The 25762-nt window shown below is 43.1% G+C and overlaps 1 protein-coding gene across 3 annotated transcripts in view; it reads left to right on the forward strand.

Annotated features, from left to right (window-relative positions):
- The first annotated feature begins 5486 nt into the window (after positions 1 to 5486).
- Positions 5487 to 25762, forward strand: part of ccser2a (coiled-coil serine-rich protein 2a) — a 625227-nt gene continuing 604951 nt past the window's right edge. For all 3 annotated transcript variants that reach the window (XM_059640304.1, XM_059640306.1, XM_059640305.1), the window contains exon 1: positions 5487 to 5674. The gene's annotated coding sequence lies outside the window, so the exon portion shown is untranslated. The remainder of the gene's footprint in view (positions 5675 to 25762) is intronic.

Here is a 25762-nt window from a genome sequence, read left to right on the forward strand (position 1 = left end):
GAGAAGTATTCATTTAGCTCCCTTCCAATATGCTGCAGCTTCACACACAGGTTATCCCCTTGATCTCTAATGAGCCCTACCCTTTCCCTAGTTAACTTCTTCCCTTTAACATTTTGATAAAATATCTTAGGATTCTCTCTAATCCTGTTTGCAAGTCTTTTTTCATACCCACTTTTTGCTTTTCTAGTTGCTTTCTTAAGTTTCCATCTGACTTCCCGTATTCCTCAAGGGCCACAGCTGGATTGCTCCCTTTGGACTTGCTAAAAGCCCCACTCCTCCTCTTTATGTAGTTCTGAATTGTCATGGATAAGAGAAATGTTGGACCTGTACTCTCCCCAGCTTTTTTTGAATGACCCCACAGCTCCACTGTGGACTGACCCACAAAGGGCTGCTCCCAGTCAACTGCGGTCAGACCCTACTTTGTTTTAATAAAATCCACCTACACCAATCCAAAGTTGTCTTTTGAAGGGCATCTTTTACCTTGTCCAGAAAAAATTTGAACCCTACCATAGATAACAAGGTGTAGAGCTAGATGAACACAGCAGGCCAAGTAACATCAGAGGAGCAGGAAAGCTGACATTTCAGGTCAAGACCCTACGTATCAAGAAATTTTCCCCTTCTGAACCTTAACCCTATAACTATCCCAATTTATGCTGGAGAAGTTGAAATCCTCTAGTATAATCACCTGTTTATTACTCTTACACACATCTGTGAACTGTCTACTTATTTGTTCCTCTATTTCCTGCTGACTCTTTGGGGGTGTCTAAACCAGCCACAGTAAAGTAGCTGCCTCTTAACATTCCTAAGTTCTGCCCACAAAGCCATCATTTGAGGACCCTTCCCATACATCATCTCCTTATTGCAATATTTTACTCCTTAATTAACAGTGCCACACCACCACCCTTTCTATACCAACCTGTGTCTTGTGTAAAGGTCCTACGACCAGAATGTTGAATTACCAATCCAGGCCTTCCCTCAACTTTTTTCTGATGAAATGTCTAGGCCCAAAACGTCAGCTTTTGTGCTCCTAAGATGCTGCTTGGCCTGCTGTGTTCATCCAGATTCACACTTTGTTATCTTGGATTTTCCAGCACCTGCAGTTCCCATTATCTCCTCCCTCAACCATGTTTCTGTGATGGCAACAATATCTCATCTATGTCATTCCACATCATTGAAAACCGTGTTAGGGAAATGGAGCTGGAGCTGGATGAACTACGGATCATTCGGGAGGCAGAGGGGGTAATTGAGAGGAGTTACCGGGAGTTGGTCACTCCTAAGGCTCAGGACGAGGATAGATGGGTTACAGTTAGGGGGAGGAAAGGGGACAGACAGACAGTGCAGAGATCCCCTGTGGGCATTCCCCTCAGCAATAAGTATACTGTTTTGGATACTGCTGGGGGGGGATGACCTACCAGAGAAAAGCCATAGTAGTCAGTTCTCTGGCACTGAGCCTGACATTGTGGCAAAGAAGGGAAGGGAGCAGAATAGAAAAGTACTCGTGGTAGGGGACTCGATAGTTAGGGGAATCGACAGGAGATTTTGTGGTCAGGATCGGGATTCCCGGAAGGTATGTTGCCTCCCTGGTGCCAGGGTCTGGGACGTCTCCGATCGGGTGTATAAGGTTCTAAAAGGGGAGGGCGAACAGCCAGAAATCGTGTTACATATTGGCACTAATGATATAGCCAGAAAAAGGATTGAGGATATAAAAAGTGATTTCAGGGAGTTAGGATGGAAGCTGCAAAGCAGGATGAACAGAGTAGTGTTCTCTAGTTTACTACCGGTGCCACGAGATAGCGAGGCAAGGAACAGAGAGCGGGCGCAGCTTAACACGTGGCTGCGCAGCTGGTGTAGGAGGGAGGGCTTCAGTTATGTAGACAATTGGGATGCCTTCTGGGGAAGGTGGGACCTGTACAAGAAGGGCGGGTTGCATCTGAACTGGAAGGGGACCAATGTCCTGGGTGGAAGGTTTGCTCAAGTAGTTTGAGAGGGTTTAAACTAGGATGGCAGGGGGGTGGGAACCTGAGCTGTATACCGGAGGTGAGAGTTGATGCAGGTGAGGCAATAGCAAGAGGGAGACCAGCTAGTGGGAAGGATTTTCCTGGGAAGGAACCAAGGGATCAGTTAAAGTGTGTTTGCTTTAACTCAAGGAGTATCAGGAATAAAAGTGGTGAACTTAGAGCATGGATCAGTACCTGGTGCTATGATGTTGTGGCCAGAACAGAGACATGGGTTTCTCAGGGGCAGGAATGGTTGCTGGATGTTCCAGGGTTTAGAGCATTTAAAAAGAATAGGGAGGGGGGAAAGCGAGGAGGGGGTGTAGCACTACTAATCAGAGAGGGTGTCACAGCTACAAAAGCTTCCATTGTCGAGGAAGATCTGCCTACTGAGTCAGTATGGGTGGAAATTAGGAACAGCAACGGAGTAGTCACCTCATTAGGGGTTTACTACAGGCCCCCCAATAGCAGCAGGCAGATTGAAGAAAGCATAGGTTGGCAGATTTTGGAAAAGTGCCGACGTAGTAGGGTTGTTGTAAGGGGTGACGTTAACTTTCCCAATATTGATTGGAACCTCCTTCGAGCAGAAGATTTGAATGGAACTGTTTTTGTAAGGTGTGTTCAGGAGGGTTTCCTAATGCAGTACGTTGACAGGCCGACGAGGGGAGAGGCCATTCTAGACTTGGTGCTCGGAAACGAGCCAGGGCAGGTATCAGATCTTGTGGTGGGAGAACATTTTGGTGATAGTGACCATAACTGCCTCACATTCTACATAGCTATGGAGAAGGAGAGGATTAGGCAAAATGGGAGGATATTTAATTGGGGAAGAGGAAACTATGATGCAATTAGACATGCGTTAGGAAGCATGGACTGGGAGCAATTGTTCCATGGTAAAGGCATTATAGACATGTGGAGACTGTTTAAGGAACAGTTGTTGCGAGTGATGAATAAATATGTCCCTCTGAGACAGGCAAGAAGGGGTAAGATAAAGGAACCTTGGATGACGAGAGTGGTGGAGCTTCTCGTCAAAAGGAAGAAGGTAGCTTACATAAGGTGGAGGAAGCTAGGGTCAAGCTCAGCTCTCGAGGATTACAGGAAGGCGAGGAAGGAGCTCAAAAATGGTCTGAGGAGAGCCAGGAGGGTGCACGAGAAAGGCTTGGCAGAACGGATTAGGGAGAACACAAAGGCATTTTACACTTATGTGAGGAATAAGAGAATGGCCAAAGAAAGAGTAGGGCCAATCAGGGATAGCATAGGGAACTTGTGTGTGGAGTCTGAGGAGGTAGGGGAAGCCCTAAATGAGTTTTTTGCTTCTCTCTTTACGAAAGAAACAAATTTTGTAGTGAATGAAACCTTTGAAGAGCAGGGGTGCATGCTGGATTGGATAGAGATAGTGGAAGCTGATGTGCTAAAAATTTTGTCAAACATTAAGATTGACAAGTCGCCAGGCCCGGACCAGATTTGTTCTCGGCTGCTTTGGGAAACGAGAAATGCAGTTGCTTTGCCACTCGCGAAGATCTTTGCATCCTCGCTCTCCACTGGAGTCGTACCTGAGGACTGGAGATTGGCAAATGTAATTCCTCTCTTCAAGAAAGGAACTAGGGAAATCCCCGGCAATTACAGACCAGTAAGCCTCACGTCTGTCGTCTGCAAGGTGTTAGAAAGGATTCTGAGGGTTAGGATTTATGACCATCTGGAAGAGCATGGCTTGATTAAATGCAGTCAACACGGCTTTGTGAGGGGCAGGACATGCCTCACAAACCTTATCGAGTTCTTTGAGGATGTGACTAGAAAAGTTGATGAGGGTCGAGCTGTGGATGTGGTGTATATGGACTTCAGTAAGGCATTTGATAAGGTTCTCCATGGTAGGCTCATTCAGAAGGTCAGGAGGAATGGGATACAGAGGAACTTAGCTGCCTGGATACAGAATTGGCTGGCCAACAGAAGACAGCGAGTGGTAGTAGAAGGAAAATATTCTGCCTGGAAGTCAGTGGTGAGTGGTGTTCCACAGGGCTCTGTCCTTGGGCCTCTACTGTTTGTAATTTTTATTAATGACTTGGATGAGGGGATTGAAAGATGGGTCAGCAAGTTTGCAGATGACATGAAGGTTGGAGGTGTCGTTGACAGTATAGAGGACTGTTGTAGGCTGCAGCGGGACATTGACAGGATGCAGAGATGGGCTGAGAGGTGGCAGATGGAGTTCAACCTAGATAAATGCAACGTGATGCAGTTTGGAAGGTCGAATTTGAAAGCTGAGTACAGGATTAAGGATAGGATTCTTGGCAGTGTGGAGGAACAGAGGGATCTTGGTGTGCAGATACATAGATCCCTTAAAATGGCCACCCAAGTGGACAGTGTTGTTAAGAAAGCACATGGTGTTTTGGCTTTCATTAACAGGGGGATTGAGTTTAAGAGTCGTGAGATCTTGTTGCAGCTCTATAAAACTTTGGTTAGACCGCACTTGGAGTACTGCGTCCAGTTCTGGTCGCCCTATTATAGGAAAGATGTGGATGCTTTGGAGAGGGTTCAGAGGAGGTTTACCAGGATGCTGCCTGGGCTGGAGGGCTTATCTTATGAAGAGAGGTTGACTGAGCTCGGACTTTTTTCATTGGAGAAAAGGAGGAGGAGAGGGGACCTAATTGAGGTATACAAGATAATGAGAGGCATCGATAGAGTTGATAGCCAGAGACTATTTCCCAGGGCAGAAATGGCTAACACGCGGGGTCATAGTTTTAAGCTGGTTGGAGGAAAGTATAGAGGGGATGTCAGAGGCGGGTTCTTTACACAGAGAGTTGTGAGAGCATGGAATGCGTTGCCAGCAGCAGTTGTGGAAGCAAGGTCATTGGGGACATTTAAGAGACTGCTGGACATGCATATGGTCACAGAAATTTGAGGGTGCATACATGAGGATCAATGGTCGGCACAACATCGTGGGCTGAAGGGCCTGTTCTGTGCTGTACTGTTCTATGTTCAATTAACTCATCAGTCTTGCATCTTCCAATTCAAGTATCAAACACCATTCAGCCTTGCAATAACTGCACAATCGTGATCTGGTCAGTGGGGCGGGACTCCTGGGAGGGGCGGGTCTGGGGATTTGGGCGGGTCTCCATGTGAGGGGGTGGAGCAAATGCTGTGTGCGGGGCTCAGGTTGAAGGGGCGGGTTCACGGTGGGGGAAGGGCGAATTGAGGTGTTCGCGCTCCGTGTGGGCCGTGATCCCCGTGAGAGGGGAGCGGCTCAGTAATTGGGTGGGCTCTGGGCGGGGAGGAGAGGCTCACTGGGAGGCGTGTGGCTGTGTCAGAAGGGAAAGGACTAAGTCAGTAGGCCCTCTGTGAGCGGGTGCGGCTCCCAGAAGACGGTGGTGCGAAGTGGGAGGGATCAGACACAGGCGGAGGGGGCGTGTTTATCGTGGGCGGGGTCTTCGTTGATTGCAGCTTCAATGGGCGGGGCAAGATGGGAGGCGGGACTGCGGGCCAAAGACGCATGCGCACCGCGGTTGGTTGTCGTCACTGCCAGCTGTGAGCTGATCGTGAGAGGCAACGAAAGTCACCGGGAACCGGCCCCTTGCTACCGGTAATCACCGGGAACGGGCTTCTCATCACCGGAAATCCGGCACTGGAAACCGGCCCCTCACCACCGGGAGCCTGAATTCACCATGGAAACCGTCAGCCCCGGGACACAGGTACTGGCTGCAGCAGTGGAACCGACCCTGGTCCTTCACCTCACACCATCAGGCCACACCCCCCATCCCCCGCTCCCAACCCCTCAAACCCACCCTCCATCACCCCATCAACCACTCTACGCCGCTCCCCGTCATCCCCCCTCCCTCCCTCCCTCCCTCCCCCCGTCAATCCCCCTTCACCCCCAACGTCCACCACCCCACGTTCAACCGCAGCCCCCCCCCCCACATCCAGCCCGCCGCCCCAACATCCAGGCCCCAACCCCACATCCCACATCAACCCCTCCTTCTTCCCCCTGTTCCCGTCAACCCCTCTTCACCCCCCCTGACGATGCCCCCCACCAGCCACCCCTCCTTCTATGCCCCCACCGCCCTCTCTCTCCCCCGTTGATGCCCCCACTACCCCTTCCACATCACCCCTTCCACATCATGATCCTCAAGTCCCCTATACAGAGTCCCCACGACCCTTCACCCTCTCATTACAATATTCACGCACCCATGAAGCCAACTTCCATCTTCCTCAACCTTTCCACATCCACTTCCATCACTCCCTCCCAAACTGAGACGCTCATCACGTGCCTATCCCTGACTCCCATGAACCCCACACATCCCCCACTGAAACCACAATTCTCTCCATGAGACCCCCAAACCCTGAACTAACCCCTAAACCCATCTGCTTCACAAACCCCTGAAATCCCTCACTCCCAAACTCTCACCCCAAAGTGAGAACTCCAATGCATCCGCTAACCAAGCCCCACAGAACACCTTACTCACTTTGTCCCTGATCCTCCTCATTCCCCATTACCCTGTTCCCTATTGTCACTCACTTCTCACCCTTGGCTATAACTCCCCCTCCCCATTCACTACCTTCACCAAAACCATCTCACTCCTTACAGCTATCCAGCCAGATCCTGATCGTAGGTGATGACATTGGTGAGGAGGGAATGTGACCAAAGTGAGGACGGGTGGGGTTGCAGAATAGGGAAAGGTAAAATTTGAGGTGACTGAATATCTTCAATATAATTTGATTTACAAGGGTATACAATACCAGTAGTTTCTACGGTTGAGCCATCTTCTGTCTGCTGACATAATAAATATTAAAGAATTAGTCAGCATTTTCTCTGCTCCCACCTCTGCCCTTCCCAAATGGAATGGAGAGATTATATTTAATAAAGTTGGAAGTACATGAGTATGGTAACTGGGTCCTTCTATTGAGTTGAGTTTGGCAGTAAATTGCAAAATCCTTCTGGTGTGATTACTTCTAACAGTTTGATCTGACAACATTATTGTAACTGACTGCAGGTTTACTGAGGTTATGTTCAGTGAGGGTTTGAATATATTCTTATTTGGTACAAGTAAGGTTTTCGTTCCTGTATGTTTTAACTTGATCACATTTAAAGGCATGATTTGTCGGTTATATCCATGCAAATATGTTGATGTGGGCTTTTACATAGATTACCTTTGGACTTCTAGCATCCCAGGCAGGTAAGAAGTATGAAAATAGGAAGGCTTTCGTTAACATGAATTAAATTGAGCGTGTGAGCAGTGAGCCAGAGTTCCTGAGTCAGACAGGAAGTTATTACTGGAAGGCTCTGTCTACGTCAATGAGAGAAATTGATTGTTCAATCAGAAGTATGATGTGTTTTAAATATGTTTGTTTTCAGAAATGTGATGTAGTGACTTTGTCAGATGGTTAAGTGAATAGTGAGTGAAGATTCAGAACCTTGAAGCTATGTGCCTGTGTGAGTGAACTGTGTGCAGCTGATTACACAAGTACTTCCTGAAGTACTGGCTTTGATTTGTCATAGCATTGACTTGATTTTGAGCTTCCATTCCCAAGTTGTGATATTGTGGAGCCACAATGAATCCAAATAGATATCAGACACTCTCACCTCTGGGACTGTCACTAATTGAATCAGGTGACTGCCAGCTGCGAGAGTCTGCATTCTGGCTGGGGAGATAGTGGATGCAAGTGGCTCTTCACTGGAGCAGCACAGTTCTATTAAACAAGCCTTTTGTCATTGTGGCTCAGTAGGTAGCAATCTTGCCTTTGTGTCAAAAGGCTGTGTGTTCAAATCCCACCCCAAAATGCTGTAGGCAGGGCAGTAATGAGAGGCTGCTGCACTATTATCTTTTGAGTTTAAATGTTAAACCTGGGTCTGGTCTACTCACTCCAGTTGATGTAAAAGATTCCTCAGTACTTTTTTTATTTGAAGATGACCAAGGAAGTTTTCCCTGATGCCCTGGCCACTAATTCTGCCTTGTCCAATACTACTAAAACCTGAAGAGAAACAAAGTTTCTGAAAAAGCTCAGCAGGTCTGTCAGCATTCGTGAAGAAAAAAAGATCAGAGTTACTGTTACGGGTGTAGTGACGCTTCCTACTAAAACATTGTGTCTGATTATTACCATCTTACTGTTTTTGGGAGCGGTTCCTATGTTACAGCAGTGACTAACTGCACTTCACAACATACTTCATTGGCTGTAACGCACTTTGAAGTGTCCTGAGGTTGTGAAAAGCAATATTAAGATGCATCTTTTTTTTTTGCGTTGCTACTATTTTCCTGATCACCCTGATCAACATCTCAAATTGAATAGTTGTTCCATCAGCAACTGCTTATGTTTGTTTTCGTTGGAATCAGAATGAGCATCAAGTATTGAATATATAAATCGCCGTTCCTGTACTCTGCTTCCACATAACATTTTTCAGTACGTTTCATTCTAGCTTTCGAGTTTCTTAATTGAATGTGTGACCTGCATAAAACAGCTTATGTTGTGCCAACTGCATTCATATTTCTGGAAGTATATCAAACTTACTAATCACCAGTTACTGAATTCAGCTCACTACAAGTGTCTTTGACACAGAGGTTGAGCCCTTGCTGATCCTTATTCGCTGTCCGAGGTCCTCAGTAAGGATTTGGTGATGTAGCTCAGTGACCATCACCCTCCCTTCAGGGGGTTCTCCCATAAGTCCACATTTCACTTTATTCTTGGATTCATATCTTTAGGATAGTTTTTCTTTTCTATTCAACAAAATAGGATATTTAACACAAATGTTCAGAACTTTCATTTACGTAACTCTGACCATAGCTCTTTGGACTTCAGAACATGTTGAACAGTGAATACATTTCTTTTGAATCTTGCCATTGTTGCTTTGTAGATAAAGTGCCAGTAAAGTGCAAATATTTCAAATAATGAAGAATTAAAAGACCAGTTAATCTGTTCTGATTTTGGTTGAGGGATAAATGTTCGAGATAACATTGAGAAAACTACTTGGCCATTTGAAAAAGAGCAACAAATCTTTTCTATCCTCCTCTGAAGGGCTTTGTATCCACTTTTGCATAATATAATCTGAAAACATTGAACATAATTTTTGTTGCATTTTATAATGAAAGCTTGGTGTCATAAAGGCAAGTAAACAATAAAAAGTGCCAAATTCAGGAACTGAATGCAGGTCCCTCCCTCATTCCCCTTGGTTGTCCACGGTTTGTTAATCAAGGCTGTCCACATATCTCACTGTAACAGTCTTTCCAAGTAGACCCATTTGAGGAGGCAGGCTCCAAGATCACCTTTCAGCTGGTACAGGGCCTAAACTCTTGCTGCTGGCGTTATTAAAATGTGACACTTTAAAGTTTAAGCTAACCAGCCTTACAATGCCAGTGCACTATACAAATTAAAAATATGAACGATATAAATTTGCAAAGTTTGAGCATAGGATGATACTGAAGGAAATATTGATGAACTGCAGGATAGTTTAACTTTAGATTACCAACTAATATCTATGTGAGGGCAGGCCCTTGTACAGAATTGTAGAATTCCGAAGGATTATTTCCCCCATTGAAGAGTCAGTCATCTTCTATGTATATTGTTGAAGTAAATCTCTTTATTCCGAATAATACTGTTGCTTTGCAAGTCTGTGTTTTAGCATTTTCACCCTGATTGTGCTTTCAAGCCTCACTCCAGATTTTGGTCATGTGTAGCATTGGCTGATAATACAGTTTGCAAAAATCCCTTGCTATGAATTGATAGTGAGCAGCTATATTAAAGACCAGATTTTTTTCTAGGAGTGGCACAAAATTCAGATGATGATATTTGCAAAATTGAAGTTTCGGTCACAGATCTTGTTGTTAACTTCATAGATAATTAGATCCTGACAATAGTTCCCTTGGGAATAATTGTTTAGAATGCATATTTACTGTCTGTTCTTGCACTAAGGGATTTGTGCAGTCTTGTCTACTGAGAATACTAGCATCGCTGAGGATATAAAGCAACATGCAACTATACCAGTTCTACTATATAGAAAGTTGCTGATGAGCTTTTGGTTATATGGATTCAGGTTCACCTGAGATTCTTTGTGCATTCATCTCAGAAAGTTAAAATGCAAATTCAGGAAGCAGTTAGGAAGGCAAGCAACTTTTTTATTACAAAGGAGTGGAGTATGCATGTAAAGAAATCTTACAACAGTTGTGAACATTGGTGATGCCACACTTGGTGTACTGTGTACAGTTTTGCCCTCCTTACATAAGGAAGGACACACTTTCTCTTGAAGGAAGAAGGATGAGAGATGGCACATGTGTCTTCATTGTTTACAAAGGGTCAAAGGATAACCCAGGAAACTAAAGACCTGTCAGCTTGACATCGGTGGGAAAACTGATAGAAGCCATAATATTTGATAAGATAAATATACATTTAGACAATCAGTGGCTCTGTCAAGGGCAGGTCATGTCTGACAAATTTAATTGAGCTCTTTGAGGTAACTCAGGCAGTGGATGAGGGTAGTGCTCTGGATGTTGTATATTTAGACTTTCAGAAACCATTGGATCAAGTGCTGCATGGCAGATTTATTAGAAAGTTAGAAATACCTTGGTTTAATGGGCCCTTGGATTAGAAGTTGGCTAAAAAAGAAAAAACAGATGGTAAGTATGGTTGGGCATTTCTCAGATTAGAGGCAATTTGAAAATGATGTTTCCCAGGAATCAGTATTGGCACTCTTGCTTTTTCAGATTTATATAAACAATTTAGAGATCTGTGAGGCTAAATTTCTAAATTTGCAGATGATACTAAGCCAGGGAGCATTGTGAATTGTGAGAATGATGCTGAGTAAGTTCGGTAGGACATTGACAAATTGGCCACACGGGTAGAATGGGCAGATTAATGTCAATGCAGAGAAATGTGAAATAATGCATTTTGGTAGAAGAGACATGGAGAGACAATATAGGCTCAGTGGTACACATTTGAGGGGCGTACAGAAGCAAAGGGACCTCTGGGTTTATGTGCATGATTCTCGCAAGGTGGCCAGGCAAGTTGAAGCTGTTGTCAAGAAAGCCGACAAGATCCTTGGATTTATAAATAAAGGCATACAGTACAAAAGCAAGGAAGTGATGCTGCACTTCTGCAAATCATTGGCCAGACCACACATGGAGTATTGTTCAATTCTGGGCACCTTATTTGAGGATGGATGTTAAAGTCCTGGAGAGAGTGAAGAGGAGATTAGCTAGAATGATACCAGAAATGAGGGAAATTAGGTACATGGAAAGATTGGAGAAATTGGATTTCTTCTTGGAGCAGAGAAGATTAAGAGGTGACCTTATCGAGGTGTTCAAAATCATGAACCATTTTGACAGGATAAAGATGGATACTTCTGTTGCCGTGAGTTGGTATGTCGGTAGCTAGTGGGTCACAGTTTCAGGAATGTCAGCAAGACAGCTAGGATTGAGATATGGAGAAACTTCTTTTCTCAGAGATTTTAGGATTTGGAATGTGCTGTCTGGGAGAATGGAGGATGCAAGTTCCCTAAGAGGTTTCAAATAACACCTAGATTTATATTTTAAAGTGATGATTTTAGAGGGCTGTGGAGATAGGGCTGGAGAATAGGACTAACTGGATAACTGTTTCTGGAGCTGGTACAGACATGATGAGTCAACGGGCCTCCTTCTTTACTATAAAGTTCTCTAATTCTGTTTTCATGGAATGTTGAAAATGCACTTTGTCATAAGCTCCTTATTTGATCATCACTTTTCTGTGGTACCTGCAAGCTGTGCACAGTAGTGCTAGATGGAGTTGCATGCCTCTTCAGTTCTGAAGAAGAGTAATATGGGATTCAAAATGCTAAGAGATAATGGGAGCTGCAGATGCTGGAGAATCTGAGATAACAAAGTATGGAGCTGGATGAACACAGCAGGCCAAGCAGCACCTTTGGAGCACAAAAGCCCTGTTTCTCTCTCCACACATGCTTCCAGACCTACTGAATTTCTCCAGAATATTCAGTGTTTGTTTCAGATTTCCAGCATCTGCAGCAGTTTGCTTTTATATAACTGGGAGCTGGGGCATTGACTTCACCTACGATGATTTTATAATCTCCTGCTACAGTGAAATCACCCAAGATACGCCAGTTTTTCAAATCTAACTCTTTGCTGAGTTGTGATAGTAATGAGAATTTCTTCTATGCATCTTGGAGATCAGATTTGAAAAGCCTTCGACAGTAAACATCAATGTTGCCCATTACTAAATTAGGGACAGTGTTGTTTTAATTCTCCTCCTGGACAGACGTAAACTCATAATCAGAGCCTGAAGTAAGCTGCTACATGTGACTGAACTTTCCATCTTTGTTTGAGAATTATTCATTTCTGCACGCCAGTGCTGTGCAGTGATTTGTGTAAGAACTACAATGCATGTTTGTCCAAGCAGCACTTTAGAACAACTTTACTGATCTTTACTCGGCAATCTTCAGCATTCTTTGTTACGGACATTATCAGATCGCAGTAAATCCATTTTTCTTTGAACACAGTTAATTGTGATCACAGTGCTGAAGAAAGTTAGCAGGTCTGGCAACATCTGTTGAGAGAGGAACAAGAGTTAATGTTTTGAATTCAATGTGACACTTCTTCACAAATCTTGCTAGACTTGCTGATTTTCTCTTGCACTTCATTCTTATTTTAGATCTCATCTGTTTCATGAGCCAGTCCATCAATATAAACTGGAGTTATCCCCAGAAGTAGTAATGTTTTGAATGTAGTTTGCAAGTTTTAGCAATATGCATCTTAGGTGGTGCTGGCATTAAGTTCCTATCAGCATTCCTAAATGTTGAGAGTCAGAACTTGTTATGGGCTCAGTGGTTAGCACTGCTGCTTCACAGTACTAGGGCCCCAGGTACCACTCCACCTATGGGTGACTGCACATTCTCAGTGGATCCATGTGGGTTTCCTCTAAGTCCGCTGGTATTCTCCCACAGCCCGAAGATGTACAGATTAGGTGGATCGGCCATACTAAATTGCCAGTAGTGTCCAGGGATAGTAGGAACTGCTGATGCTGGAGAATCTGAGACAACAAGGTGTAGAGCAGGCCAAGCAGCATCGGAGGAGCCGGAAAGCTGACGTTTTGTGTTTAGACCCTTCTTGAGAAATGGGAGAGGAGAAAGGGATTCTGAAATAAATAGGGGGAAAGGGAGAGGCGAATAGAAGATGGATAAAGGAGAAGATAGGTGGAAAGGAGACAAGACAGGTCAAAGATTCGGGGGTGGAGCCAGTAAAGGTGAGTGTAGGTGGGGAGTTAGGGAGGGGATAGGTCGGTCCAGGGAGCACGGACAGGTCAAGGGGGCGGGATGAGGCTAGTAGGTAGGAGATGGGGGTGGGGCTTGAGGTGGGCCTCCCCTGACTGCATCTCAAAACTAGCCCAGCTCCTCCCTAACCTGTCCTCCCACGCCCCACCCCCCCCCCCCGACCTCAAGCCCCACCCCCATCTCCTACCTGCTAGCCTCATCCCGGCCCCTTGACCTGTCCGTCCTCCCTGGACCGACCTATCCCCTCCCTAACTCCCCACCTACACTCACCTTTACTGGCACCACCCCCGTCTCTTCAACCTGTCTGTCTTCTCTCCAGCTATCTTCTCCTTCATGCATCTTCTATCCACTGCCCCCCTTTCTCCCTATTTATTTCAGAATCCCCTTCCTCTCCCCCACTTCTGAAGAAGGGTCTAGACCTGAAACGTCAGCTTTCCTGCTCCTGTGATGCTGCTTGGCCTGCTGTGTTCATCAACTCTACACCATAGTGTCCAGGGATGTGTTGGCTAGGTGGATTAACCACCCAAAATGCAGGATCACAGGGATAGGGGTCTGAGTGGGATGCTTTTTGGAGCGTTGGTGTGGGCTCAATGGGTTGAATGCTTCTATGCAATAAGGGTTCTATGACTTTATAGTAACGAAAGTTGCAGCGTTATGCAGAGCACTGCATATTGACTTCAATCTGAAAATGTAACACTCGCAACGCAAAGAATGCTCAAATCTTCTCAAATTAGTGTACCTACTATGTTGATATTTTTCTTCCATCAAGAATGTACATTATGTACTTTTCATGAACTGCAGCTCAAATGGGTGAGCTAAATTTTGTACCAATTATTTCTCATGCAGTGAATTCCAATTATACTGAAGCGCTATAGCTGCTCTGCAGAGCTAGAGGAGGAATTGAAAATTTCAGAACCGAGGAACCTGTACCATTCTTGGATCAATCTGCAACCAATGGACAGTATGACTAAGAATTACTAAAAAATAAAGAAAACATTGATACATAAATAGTTCTTGGTAGGACAGAACTTGAATTTTGCTGTAGATTCCTGTTCCCAAAGCTTTTCATCTTGTACTCCTCGGACCAAACACAAGTGTCAAATATCAAATGTGCATGACTGCTGTGATCGTTTGAAGTTTGACATTCTCACGTTTGTCTCAAGTGCCTGTCAAAAAGCTCTGGTGATTATTTAGAACCTTTTACATCATCAGATCACAGCATTTAACCAGCAATTATTTTGAGATTTAGCTAATGTTATCTGCTCAGATGAGGAAGTAAATTGGTACTTGGAGGCATCCCAACAAATAACCAATTAATCAGTTTTTGTTCATGTTGATGACAGATAACGTTGACCAAGATCTCGAATGCTCTGTTTCTTCAAGTTGCTTCAGTTAGGTTCTAAGAGCTGTGTCACATAACTTCAGATGACAGCATAATGACTATGTTGAGTGTGGATTGATAAACATGTTGGATCGTGTTACTAAGGAGCCAGCTATGTGGTTTAGGATTTGCATTTCATTTGTTGACAGATGATTTATATGGGCAGCATCTACACTGAGCTGGTATAGAAGTTATCAGAAAACTGGCTATTTAATCCCTGTCTTCCTTCAACTGGATCCTTTTGAAATGTGGACTGGTGGTAACTTTTTGTTCTTCTGAGAACCAGTCCTTTAGCTATGTTTTGTCCTTCTGCATCTTCATAGGTTCAGTCAGTGTTTTATTTACTAAACTGCTGGCTCACTTTGTGCACAGGAATTTGGAAATCAAATTTGAAAATATCTTAAGTTAAAACCCACATCCTTCTTTTCAAATCTCTCCATGATTCTGTTATCAATATTTGAGATCTCCGCACTCAAATTCTGTTCATTTGAGCACTCTTGATTTTACTTGCTGTAGAAGTCACCCCCAAAAAGTGATTTGTGCCTCTTCCTCTCTTTCAACAATGATGTGGCGGTGCTGGTGTTGGACTGCGGTTGACAAAGCCAGAAATCACGCTACACCAGGTTATTGCCCAACAGGTTTATTTAAAAAACAACCTTCGGAGCCTCAGTCCTCCTTCAGGTATTAGTGATAAAGGTAGGTATCAGACATAGAATTTAAGTAAAAGATCTTTTATTTTATTTATAAATTCTGATATCTACCTTTTGTCAGTAACACCTCCGAAAGGTTGTGTTTTCAATTAAACCTGTTGGACTATAACCTGGTATAATAATGTGTAGAGCTGGATGAACACAGCAGGCCAAGCAGCATCAGAAGAGTAGGAAAGCTGATGTTTCGGGCCTAGACCCTTCCATTTCTGAAGAAGGGTCGAGCCCGAAACGTCAGCTTTCCTACTCCTCTGCTGCTTGGCCTGCTGTGTTCATCCAGCTCTACACCTTGTTAACTCAGATTCTCCAGCATCTGCAGTTCCTACTTTCTCTGGGACTGTAACTTGGTGTCATGTGGTCTCTTTCAATCATTATAATTGTCTTTAAAATCTACTTCTGAGAAAGCTTTTGATTACCTACCCTTGTATTCCATGGTATGATTTGGTCTCAAATTTGGTTCAATGTTCCTGTGAAGCATCTTGTGATGTTACACATAGCACTTTTATAAATTGTTCAATTATAAGTGCAAATTATTAACACACTTGAAAAGTATGTGTGCTATATGTAATGTGCATGAAAGGATTAACTTCCTGTTGTACTTTTGCTTAATGCATGACTTGTTAATGTGTGAAACCAAACAGACCTTGTTGCTCAATCTTTGAAAAATAGGATTTTAGTTGGAAAAGGGTTAGTTTGGAAAAGCCATACTGAAAACTGTTTCATTTCACATAAGGTGAATGGAGTTGGACTGAGTCTGAAATATGGAGGCAAAATGTTCAAGACTCACCTGTGGAACGTTCCGGTCTTGTTATGATTTGCAGTTTAGGAGCTAAACTGGATACTGGTGTGATTCTGCACTAAACAAAACTCTTGTTCTAGGATGAAGGAGAGATGAGAGCTGTTAGCATGCTGTGTGCAATGTTTGTAGTGCTAAGAATTTGAAATTGTTTCATTTTTATCAAAATTCTCACTATTTGCTGAGTACTATTAGTCCTCCTCTAGTTCTGGGAAATGTAAGTTTTGCATTTCCCATCTTGTCAGCTTTAAACTTGTCTGCTGAATCTAAAAACTTGAGTTTGAAGCTCAAGTACTGTAGTGGTAATGTCACTGGAATAGTAATTCGGAGGCTCGGGCTAATGCGTTGGAATTAATCTATTGTTGATTATTGTAAAATTCTGACTGGTTCATTTATGACCCTGAGAGGACGAAATGTTCAATCCTTACCCAGTTTAGGACACCAGGCAAATAGCAAAGTGGTTAGTTCTTAACTGCCCTCTGAAATGGTCTAGCAATCTAATTAGTTCATTTGCAATTATGAATGGGCAACAAAAGGCTGGCCATGCTGGTGTCTCCCACATCCCATGAAAGAATAGGGAAAAAACATTCCTCTTTTTAAAAAGGCCCACAACTTTTTAATGTCAAGGGCATTCAATGGAAGTTTGAGTGTCTCGGCCTCATCATTTAACCCTTAAATCCCTCGCATAATTTTCACACATTTGTGCTGTACTCCCTGTACATTTCTTAAACTTTTGCATCCAAAGCTGAAGGTAGTATTCTAAGATAATAAAATGTGAGGCTGGATGAACACAGGAGGCCAAGCAGCATCTCGGGAGCACAAAAACTGACGTTTTGGGCCTAGACCCTTCATCAGAGAGAATTCTAGGTGGGATTGAACCAAGTGTTTGTAACATGAGACTCCATTTGCCTTTTACAATTATTGTAGGTTTAAGTGGATCACTGATTCTAATAGAGTATGATATTTTTATAAATTTCTAACAGCACCTGATTTCCTCTTTGACAAATCAATTGTTAGACTGGAATCTCATGAAAATAAATTAAAATTGATTTGTTTTCTGTGAGGATATTGTTGGTTTTACTAACCACTGCCTAGGTTTTTATTTTTTATGCTCTTATATTTCAACACTGAAGATTAGTGGACTGGGATGTTTATGATTGAAAAGACTAAAATGGATTGTAATTAAAGCTCTTGCCACGTTTCTTCATTGGTTAGTGAAACTAAAGTGAGTAAATATCTCTAAGTAGCATTTAATGAACCTGAATCACGTACTATGATCTTGCTGAGACCTAAGTACAGCTGGTATCTATAGTGATGCTTTGAGCTGTCTTTCTTTTCTCAACTGAGTGAGCTCTACAAACATGGGTTAAGGCTGGATAGCCACCTGAAATATGTTTGTTCTTTAACAATTAAGGGTTGCATATTCCAAAGTCCAGGACTGCATGCCTAAGGTCCCACTAAAGCCTGGGGTATCTGCGACAAAGCCACAATGGAGAAAGGTTACTGTTTATGACCTTTAAGTGCACTTTGGGGCTAAAAACAAAGCAAAATCTTTCTGGCTGTCTGTTCTACTTGTAATAAGCATAATTAATGATATCTGTAATTGTAAATGTAGAGTTTAATATATAGTACTGGAAGAAAATGATTTGATTTGCACTTTAGGTATTGTCATGAGGTAGTGAGTTCCGAGGAAGGATACTGGACCTGAAATGTTAACTCTGGTTTTTCTTTTGCAAATGATGCCAGACCTGATGAGCTTTTCATGCAACTTTGGTTTTGTTAGGTAATGTCAACTTTGAGTTGTCATGTACTGCACTTTTAAAAGTTACATGTAATGTATATTTTTGTGAAAATCAAGAGATCAATCAGCCATTGACAAAAGAAAGAGCATCAAGTGCTGGTAGTAAACAGATGCATCCTTAGAAATTTGTGCCATTCAGCTTGACAGCAGCATTACTGTGTGAGCCAGAATTGCGTGGATTCACTACCAATAAGCATAAAATGAATGCTCAGATAGTAAGAACTGCAGATGCTGGAGTTGGTGACGATGGTGTGGAGCTGGAGTAACACAACAGACCAGGCAGCATCAGAGGAGCTAGCAAATTCTGAGACCCCAAATGTCAACTTTCCTGCTCCTCTGATTCTGCCTGGCCTGCTGTGTTTCTCCAGCTCCACACACAAAATGAATGCTGATAGTTTTACACTTCCTCTGTACTACAAACTGTCATTGGTATTGTCTTGTTCATAAACCAATGTTCTATCTAAGCTCCAGGTGGGTGTAAAGGACCGTTGCCATTGTTTAAAGAAGACATGATCTTTTGTCCCAGTGTCTGTGACAGCATAAATCTCCAACCAATAGCACCATCAGAAGACAGTTTATCAACTTTTTTTTGTTTGTTCACGAGATATTGGCATTCTTAGCTCTTCAAGCATTTATTGCTCATCCCGATTTGGCCTGGAGAAGGTGGCAGTAAACCACTGAAGTCTTTGGGTGTAGGGGTGTGTGTGGTATTGTTAGCAAGGGATTGTAAGGTGACCAGGAAGTGCACTGTTCTATATCATGTGTCACAATGCATCTTTGTCCCAGCGTGTGTGTCATAATGCATATAGCTTCAACAGGTTATGCAAGTTCTTTTTGGAGAAGATCACTAACTTGCTTTCCATTTGTGGTCTTCTGTAAATAGTCAGTTCATTTATTTTAACTGCTGGGATAAGAACATCATCAGTAGGTAGGCAGACAGGATTCACCTGTAGTTTAGAGGATTAGAGTTGAGTTCCTTTCAATCTGTTGTCATCAGCCGTTTCCTTAAGAATCAATAAATTCTTGACACCACCATTCTTGCAAACTACTGACTCATCTCACTTTGAATGTCTCGTCACCTCCCCAATCCCTGCCTATCTTTCCCAGGACTCAGAATTTCCTCAGTTTATCTCTTCAATCAAGTATTCACCCCTGCCACAGTAGTGAAACAGCTCTTAGCAAAGTCACAAATAACATTCTATTAGTCTTTGGCAAAGGAAAACAAATCCCTTTATGTTGTACTGAAATGCTGTTGACATAGTTGACTGCACCATCCTCTTCCAACACCTCTCCACTGTCACCCAGCCAGGAGGAACTGTCCTCGTGTTTCCATTCTTCGCTATCTATTCATAGCCAGCATATCATCTGTAATTGCTTCTCTTCCGGCTACCGCACAATTACCTCTGGTGTCCCAAGTATTCATCCTTGACTTCCTCCTATTTCGGATCAACATGCTGTCCTTTGGTAACATCAACTGAAAGCTCTGTGTTAGCTATCACACATTTGCTGCCACACCTGGCTTTACCTCACATCCGGTTCTCTCCTCCAAGGAAATGGCTGAGGAACTGAATAATTACTTTGCGTCAGCGGTGGCGGAAGAAGACCTGAGTAAAATGCCAAAAATTCAAGCGAGTCGGGGGAAAAGTGCTAGTAGAACTGATTGGCATGAGGTGGACAAATCACCTGGAGCATACCCCAGAGTTCCAAAGGAGGTAGCAGAAGAGATAGAGGAAGCGTTAGTTGTAATCTTTCAAGAATTGCTACAGTCAGGAAGGGTCCCGGGGAAATCACTAACGTGACATCCTTGTTTAAAAAGAGAGTAAGGCAAAAGATGGAAAATTGCAGGTCGATTAGCCTGACGTCAGCTGTGGGTAAGATTGTGGAGTCCATTGTAAAGGATGAGATTTCTGAATATTTGGAAATGTGTAGAAAAATAAGGAAGCATGGTGTCATCAAGGGGAGGTCATGCCTGACAAATCTGCTGGAATTCTTTGCAGAAGTAATGAGCAGAAGTAGACTAAGGAGAGCCAATGGATGTTATCTACCTGGACTTCAAGAAGGCCTTTGATAAGGAGCCACACAAGAGGCTGCTGAGTAAGATAAGGGCCCACGGTGTTAGAGACGGGGTGTGAACATGGATAGACGATTGGCTGTCTGGCAGAAAGTGAGGATAAAAGGATCTTTCTCAGAATGGTAGCTGGTGACAAGTGGTGTTCCGCAAGGGTTGGTGCTGGGACCATACACTTCACTTTTGTACAGTAATGATCTCGATGAAGGAACTGTGGGCATTCTGGCTAAGTTTGCAGACGATACAAAGTTAGGTGGAGGCACAGGTAGTATTGAGGAGGGTGGCAAGGCTTCAAAAAGATTTAGGCAGGTTAGGAGAGTGGGTGAGGAAGTGACAGATGGAGTACAATGTGGGAAAATGTGAGGTCATGCACTTTGGTAAGAAGAACAAAAGCATGGACTATTTTCACAATGGGACTCTACAGCCGTAGAGTAAAGGGAAGGCCTTTTAGAATGGAGATAAGGAGAAACTTCGTCAGCCAGAGAGTAGTGAATCTATGGAATTCAATGCCACAGAAGGCTGTGGAGGCCAGGTCATTGAGTACACTTAAGGCTGCGATAGACAGGTTCTTGATTATCAAGGGTTATAGGGAGAAAGCAGGAGAGTGGAGTTGAGGAACTTATCAGCCGCGATTGAATGGTGGAGCAGACTTGATGGGCCGAATGGCCTAACTTCAGCTTCTATGTCTCATGGTCTTATCTCCAGAGTTACAAAATCATCATGTTTATCTGTCATACATTACCTGAATGAGCAGGTTCAATGTTAAATACTTAAATATTCGGCAGATTGAAATCGTTGTGTCCTGTCCTTGTTATGTTCCCTCTCCATCAACTCCTATCTCTTTTCTGGAAACTGTGTGGGATTGAACCACACTATACAAAACCAGAATATGACCCTTAGATGAAGTTCTGACAAATTTTTGTGCCATTATAAAGACTGTCCGTTTCCCCTTCGTCAATTTTGTCCCTGTCGCAGCTTATCTGCTGCCTCTTTGTAACCTTAGAGCTCGGCTGTTCTGATGTGGGTGCTTATAGCCATCTACACTGTACTGTTCATTATCCAAACCTCTGCTACCCATGTCCTCTCTCCAAGTCATGATAGCTCAACATTCCTATGCTTGAAGACTGACTGTAGCCCTTGGTGAAGTAATGTCATGATTTTACAATTTCAGATACTTTTACAAATCCTTTTCGAAGAGAGCCTTGGCTCTCTGTATCTCTTCTAGCTCCATAACCCTCCATCTCTGCAGCCATTTATTTCTGCCTTTTGGGTGATGCCTAGTTTTAATTGCTCCACCATCAGTGGCTTTCCTTCCATAGCCCGGACCCTAAGCTGTTCACCCTCGTTTCATCTTTTGAGAGGTTTCTTTGAATCTGTTTCCTTGATCAAGATTTTTAAAATGAAGAACCCTCTCGAATTGCAAGATAACTTGTAGCATTACATCTCTGAACAGAGATCCATTTAGGATTGTTACAATCTCCAAATTAAACCAATCTTCTTTCAAAAGCAATTATTTGATTCCCTTTGGAAAACTTCCTGTATCTGGCTTATCTACTTCCCAGTGACTTCAGTGGTAGTTTATCTGCAGTGAAATGAGTGATGCTTTTGTGAAACCTGGACAATGAAAATCATAAAATCAGCGCACTGGGCATAAATGACACAATACATTAACTTTCTGTATCTCGTATCAGGCGGTATTGCAGTTTGCTTTACCAATGCAGATTCTCATTAAACCATGATGTAATGCTTAAAGCAAAATTGCCAAGATGAAATTCAAACTGGGAAGCATCTACTCTGCCCAGGTGTCTAGGCCCAATAGCTACAAATCTATCCTGGGTAAATTATTAATCTATTCTGAAGTGATTAAATTGCTACAAATAGAAATTATTTGCTGCCACAGAATTTTCCGACTGTGATGTCATCTTTCTTTTGTCTTGTGGGCATGCTCAGTTATCATTAAATAGAAAGTAAGCTTATTGTCAAAGAAAAAGTTCTGAAAGGAAGGATCATTCTCTGATATAAAGGTATTGTTTTTACAAGAACGTGCCAAAATATACACACAATCTGACTGGTGGTTGCAGATTATGGTAAATGGCGTAATGATTACAGGTTTTGCATCTAGACCAAGTACTCTGTCCACAATCAACTGTTTCCATTTGCATGTAAAATTTCTAACTTATATTGACATTTGGAAAATCAGCAGGAACCAAGTTAAATATTGACAACTCGGTGGTCATAGCTTAAAAGCTTTGTACAAAATAGTGGTTGAATCAGGCTTATGATTTGTTGGGAATGCATTGTACATCTAAATGCGGTCATGAAGGGGAGACCATTGTTTCGGTGTGATGCGACATCTTGTATCAAACCCATACTGTGTTTTACATAGCCTATTATGTGAGGATATTAATTCTGCATAAAATATGCAGGGAATTGGTGCAATTGCCTATATGAGTCAACTGATATATTTAAACAGTACATGTGGCCTTTTTGAAGAATTATCCTTATGGATAACAAAGTGTGAAGCTGGATGAACACAGCAGGCCAAGCAGCATCTCAGGAGCACAAAAGCTGATGAGCTGGGCTGGTTGTGTGATGCAGTGGGGTAAGGGGTGATTTTGAAGCTTGTTCTGGTTGAGCCCAGCTCGTCCCCTCCCCCCAGTGCGTCCCAAAACCAGCCCAGTCTGTCTCCGCCTCCCTAACCTGTTCTTCCACTCGCCCATCCCTTCCTCCCACCTCAAGCTGCACCTCCATTTCCTACCTACTAACTTCATCCCACTTCCTTGACCTGTCCGTCTTCCCTGGACTGACCTATTCCCCCTCCCTACCTCCCCATCTATACTCTCCTCTCCACCTATCTTTTTTTTTCTCTCCATCTTTGGTTCGCCTCCCCCTCTCTCCCTATTCATTCCAGAACACACTCCCCAACCCCCTGTCTGATGAAGGGTCTAGGCCTGAAACGTCAGCTTTTGTGCTCCTGAGATGCTGCTTGGCCTGCTGTGTTCATCCACCTTCACACTTTTTATCTTGAATTCTCCAGCATCTGCAGTTCCCTTTATCTCTGATACAATTTTATCCTTATGGGTATCCTTGTTGAAACCCTCAATTAGTTTTGGGGGCTAGGCAGGTTTAATGTGGAGAGGCTATTTCCCCTTATGTGAGAATCTAGACCGGACATCATACCAGAGAGTGAAGGAAAGCCCATTTAAGACAGGCGTTGGGAGGAATTGTTTTTCTCCATCTCTCAAAAGGCAATGAATCTATGGAGTTCTTTACCACAGGCAGTTATTGAGGTATTTTCAAAGATGAGTTAGGCAGATTTTTAGTTAGAAAGGAAATCAAGGGATATGGGAAAAGGCTGGAAAGTGGATTTGAGGATTATCAGATAAGCCATGATAATATTGAATGGCAGAGCAGACATGATGCACTGAATGGCCACTTTTGTTCCTTTGTCTCATTGTCCATTGGAAATGGTGTAGTGGTATTATCACTGGACTGTTAATCCAGAGAACCGGGTAATGTTCTGGGAATGCTAGTTCAAACCCAGCCAAGGCAGATGATGGAATTTGAATTCAGTAAAAAAGCTGGGATTCAGAATCTAATGACGATGAAGAAACTATTGTTGATTGTTGGGGAAAAACCCATCTGGTTCACTGTCCTTTAAGGAAGGAAACTACCATCCTTACCTGGTCTAGTTTACACCTGACTCCGGACCCACAGAAATATGCTTGACTCTTAGCTGCCCTCTGGGTTCTCAGGGATAGGCGATGAATGCTGGCCTATCCAGATCATGCTGTCATTGGACAAAAATTGCTTCAGTTTCGGAGAATTTGCAAATAGTGCTGAACATTGTGCAATCATCACTGAAGACCCTCACTTCTGACCTTATGAGGCAAGGCTGTTGATGAAGCAGCTAAAATATCTGGGTCAGGGACACTAATTAGAGGATCTCCTGTACCTATGTCCTGTTTGACATCTAATGGCTTCCTTTGTGCCAGGTCTGACTATAACCACTGGAGAGACATTTCTGATTCTCATCGATTCTAGTATTGCTGGAGCTCCTTGATGCCACACTCTTTCAAATGCAGCCTTGTTGCCAAGTGCAGTCAGTTTGACCCCAGAATTCAACTCTTTAGTTCATGTTTGAATCAAAGTTGTAATGAGGTCAGGAGCTGAGTGGCCATGGCAGACCTGCAACTGAACATCAGAGAGCAGCTCGTTTCTAAGCAAAAAATATCAAGAACTACAGATGCTGGAGATCGGAAACTAAAACACAGAGCACTAGAGGACCTTCTACTGAACATTGTTAACAAAAATAAAGTTGAATAGCGGAGAGAAAAGGAGAAGAAAACAAAAGGATTGCTGATGAATAGCTTGAAGTGAGATAAATACTAAACAGGAAATGTGAATGGCTGAAAATGGATCGGCAGTGCTGGGAGTAACTCATGCAGAACCTTGGTGTGGGGTCAGTAATGAGCATAGTGGAAGGTGTTGTGTTCTGAAATTGTTGAATCCAATGTTAAGACTTGAGGGCTATAAGGTATCTAGGAGGAAGCTGGGATATTGTTCCTTGTAGCTTGTATTGAGCTACATTGGATCATTGCAACAAAACAGAGACACAACTGTTGGCATTGTAACACACTGGTGTGTTGAAGTGGCAGGCAACCGGGAGCTTGGGTCGTCATAAACCGTTTCCCAGCTGCTTCAGTTCTATTGTGGACTCAACGTTAACTTTATTTTTGTCTCCTATGCACATAGATGTTAGAGGCCTTTGCAGCCAGAAAGAAAAATTAGAGGGAACACTGGATGTTAATGATCATTAACATTACACTCAAACTACACCTTCACAATAAAAACCGTGCTGCAGAAACTCAGCATCTGTGGAGATGAAAACAGAGTTAACGTTAAAACACTTAAGTTATTCCTTTAAATCTTTTAGATGTACACAAAAACCTATAAGTCACCAGTTCAAAATTAAGTCATCCAAACTTTTTTAAAGATATTAAAATATATATGAACCCCACACACCCTACATCACAACATACCTAGGCACTTTTTGCTATTATCAAGCTGTTGATAATGCTTATAGGTGTTCTGAAACAGATTAGCGAGGGAGCAGCAAATTCTGGAGCACACATCTTTAGCCTTGTTGCTAGAATGTTGTAAGGACCCATAGCCTTTGTGTTATCTAGTGCCTCCAGCCATTTCTTTAAATAGTATGGAATGAATAAGTCTGGTAAAGACAGCCGAGATGGATCACTAATAAGCACACTTGGCACCTTCGCCTCATGTTTTGCACTGTTATACCCCTTCCCCTGCCCCCCATCATTGAGGTTGGGGATATTTGTGGAGCCTCTATCTCCTGTGAGTCATTTTAATGTCTACTGCCCTTCACAACTAAATGTGGTGGGATTACAGAGCTTTGATTGGATCCTGTGGTTGTGGAATCACATAGCCCTGTCTCTCTCTTGCTGCTTATGCTGTTTGGTACTTTAGTAGGTTGACCACATTTTTAGGTATGCCTAATGCTGCCTCTGGCATTACCTTCTGTGTTCTTAGTGGAAGCAGGCTTTGTCCCTTTGCCTGGTGGAGACAGAATATTTCTAGTTGTCTGGGTCATGTTAAAGTCTTCACTTTGCTCAGTTTCAGGGCGGGAGAGTGGATTTCTCTCGCTTGCTGTCTCACTCTCCTTCCCTGCCTCCCTCCCAACAACTTGGAGTTTGTTTATTTATTTTGGCTATATAATTTATATGTGATGCTATTTTCCTAAAGGTCCAAAGCATAC

Source organism: Stegostoma tigrinum, chromosome 37 (genome assembly GCF_030684315.1).
Source record: "Stegostoma tigrinum isolate sSteTig4 chromosome 37, sSteTig4.hap1, whole genome shotgun sequence".
NCBI lineage: Eukaryota > Metazoa > Chordata > Chondrichthyes > Orectolobiformes > Stegostomatidae > Stegostoma > Stegostoma tigrinum.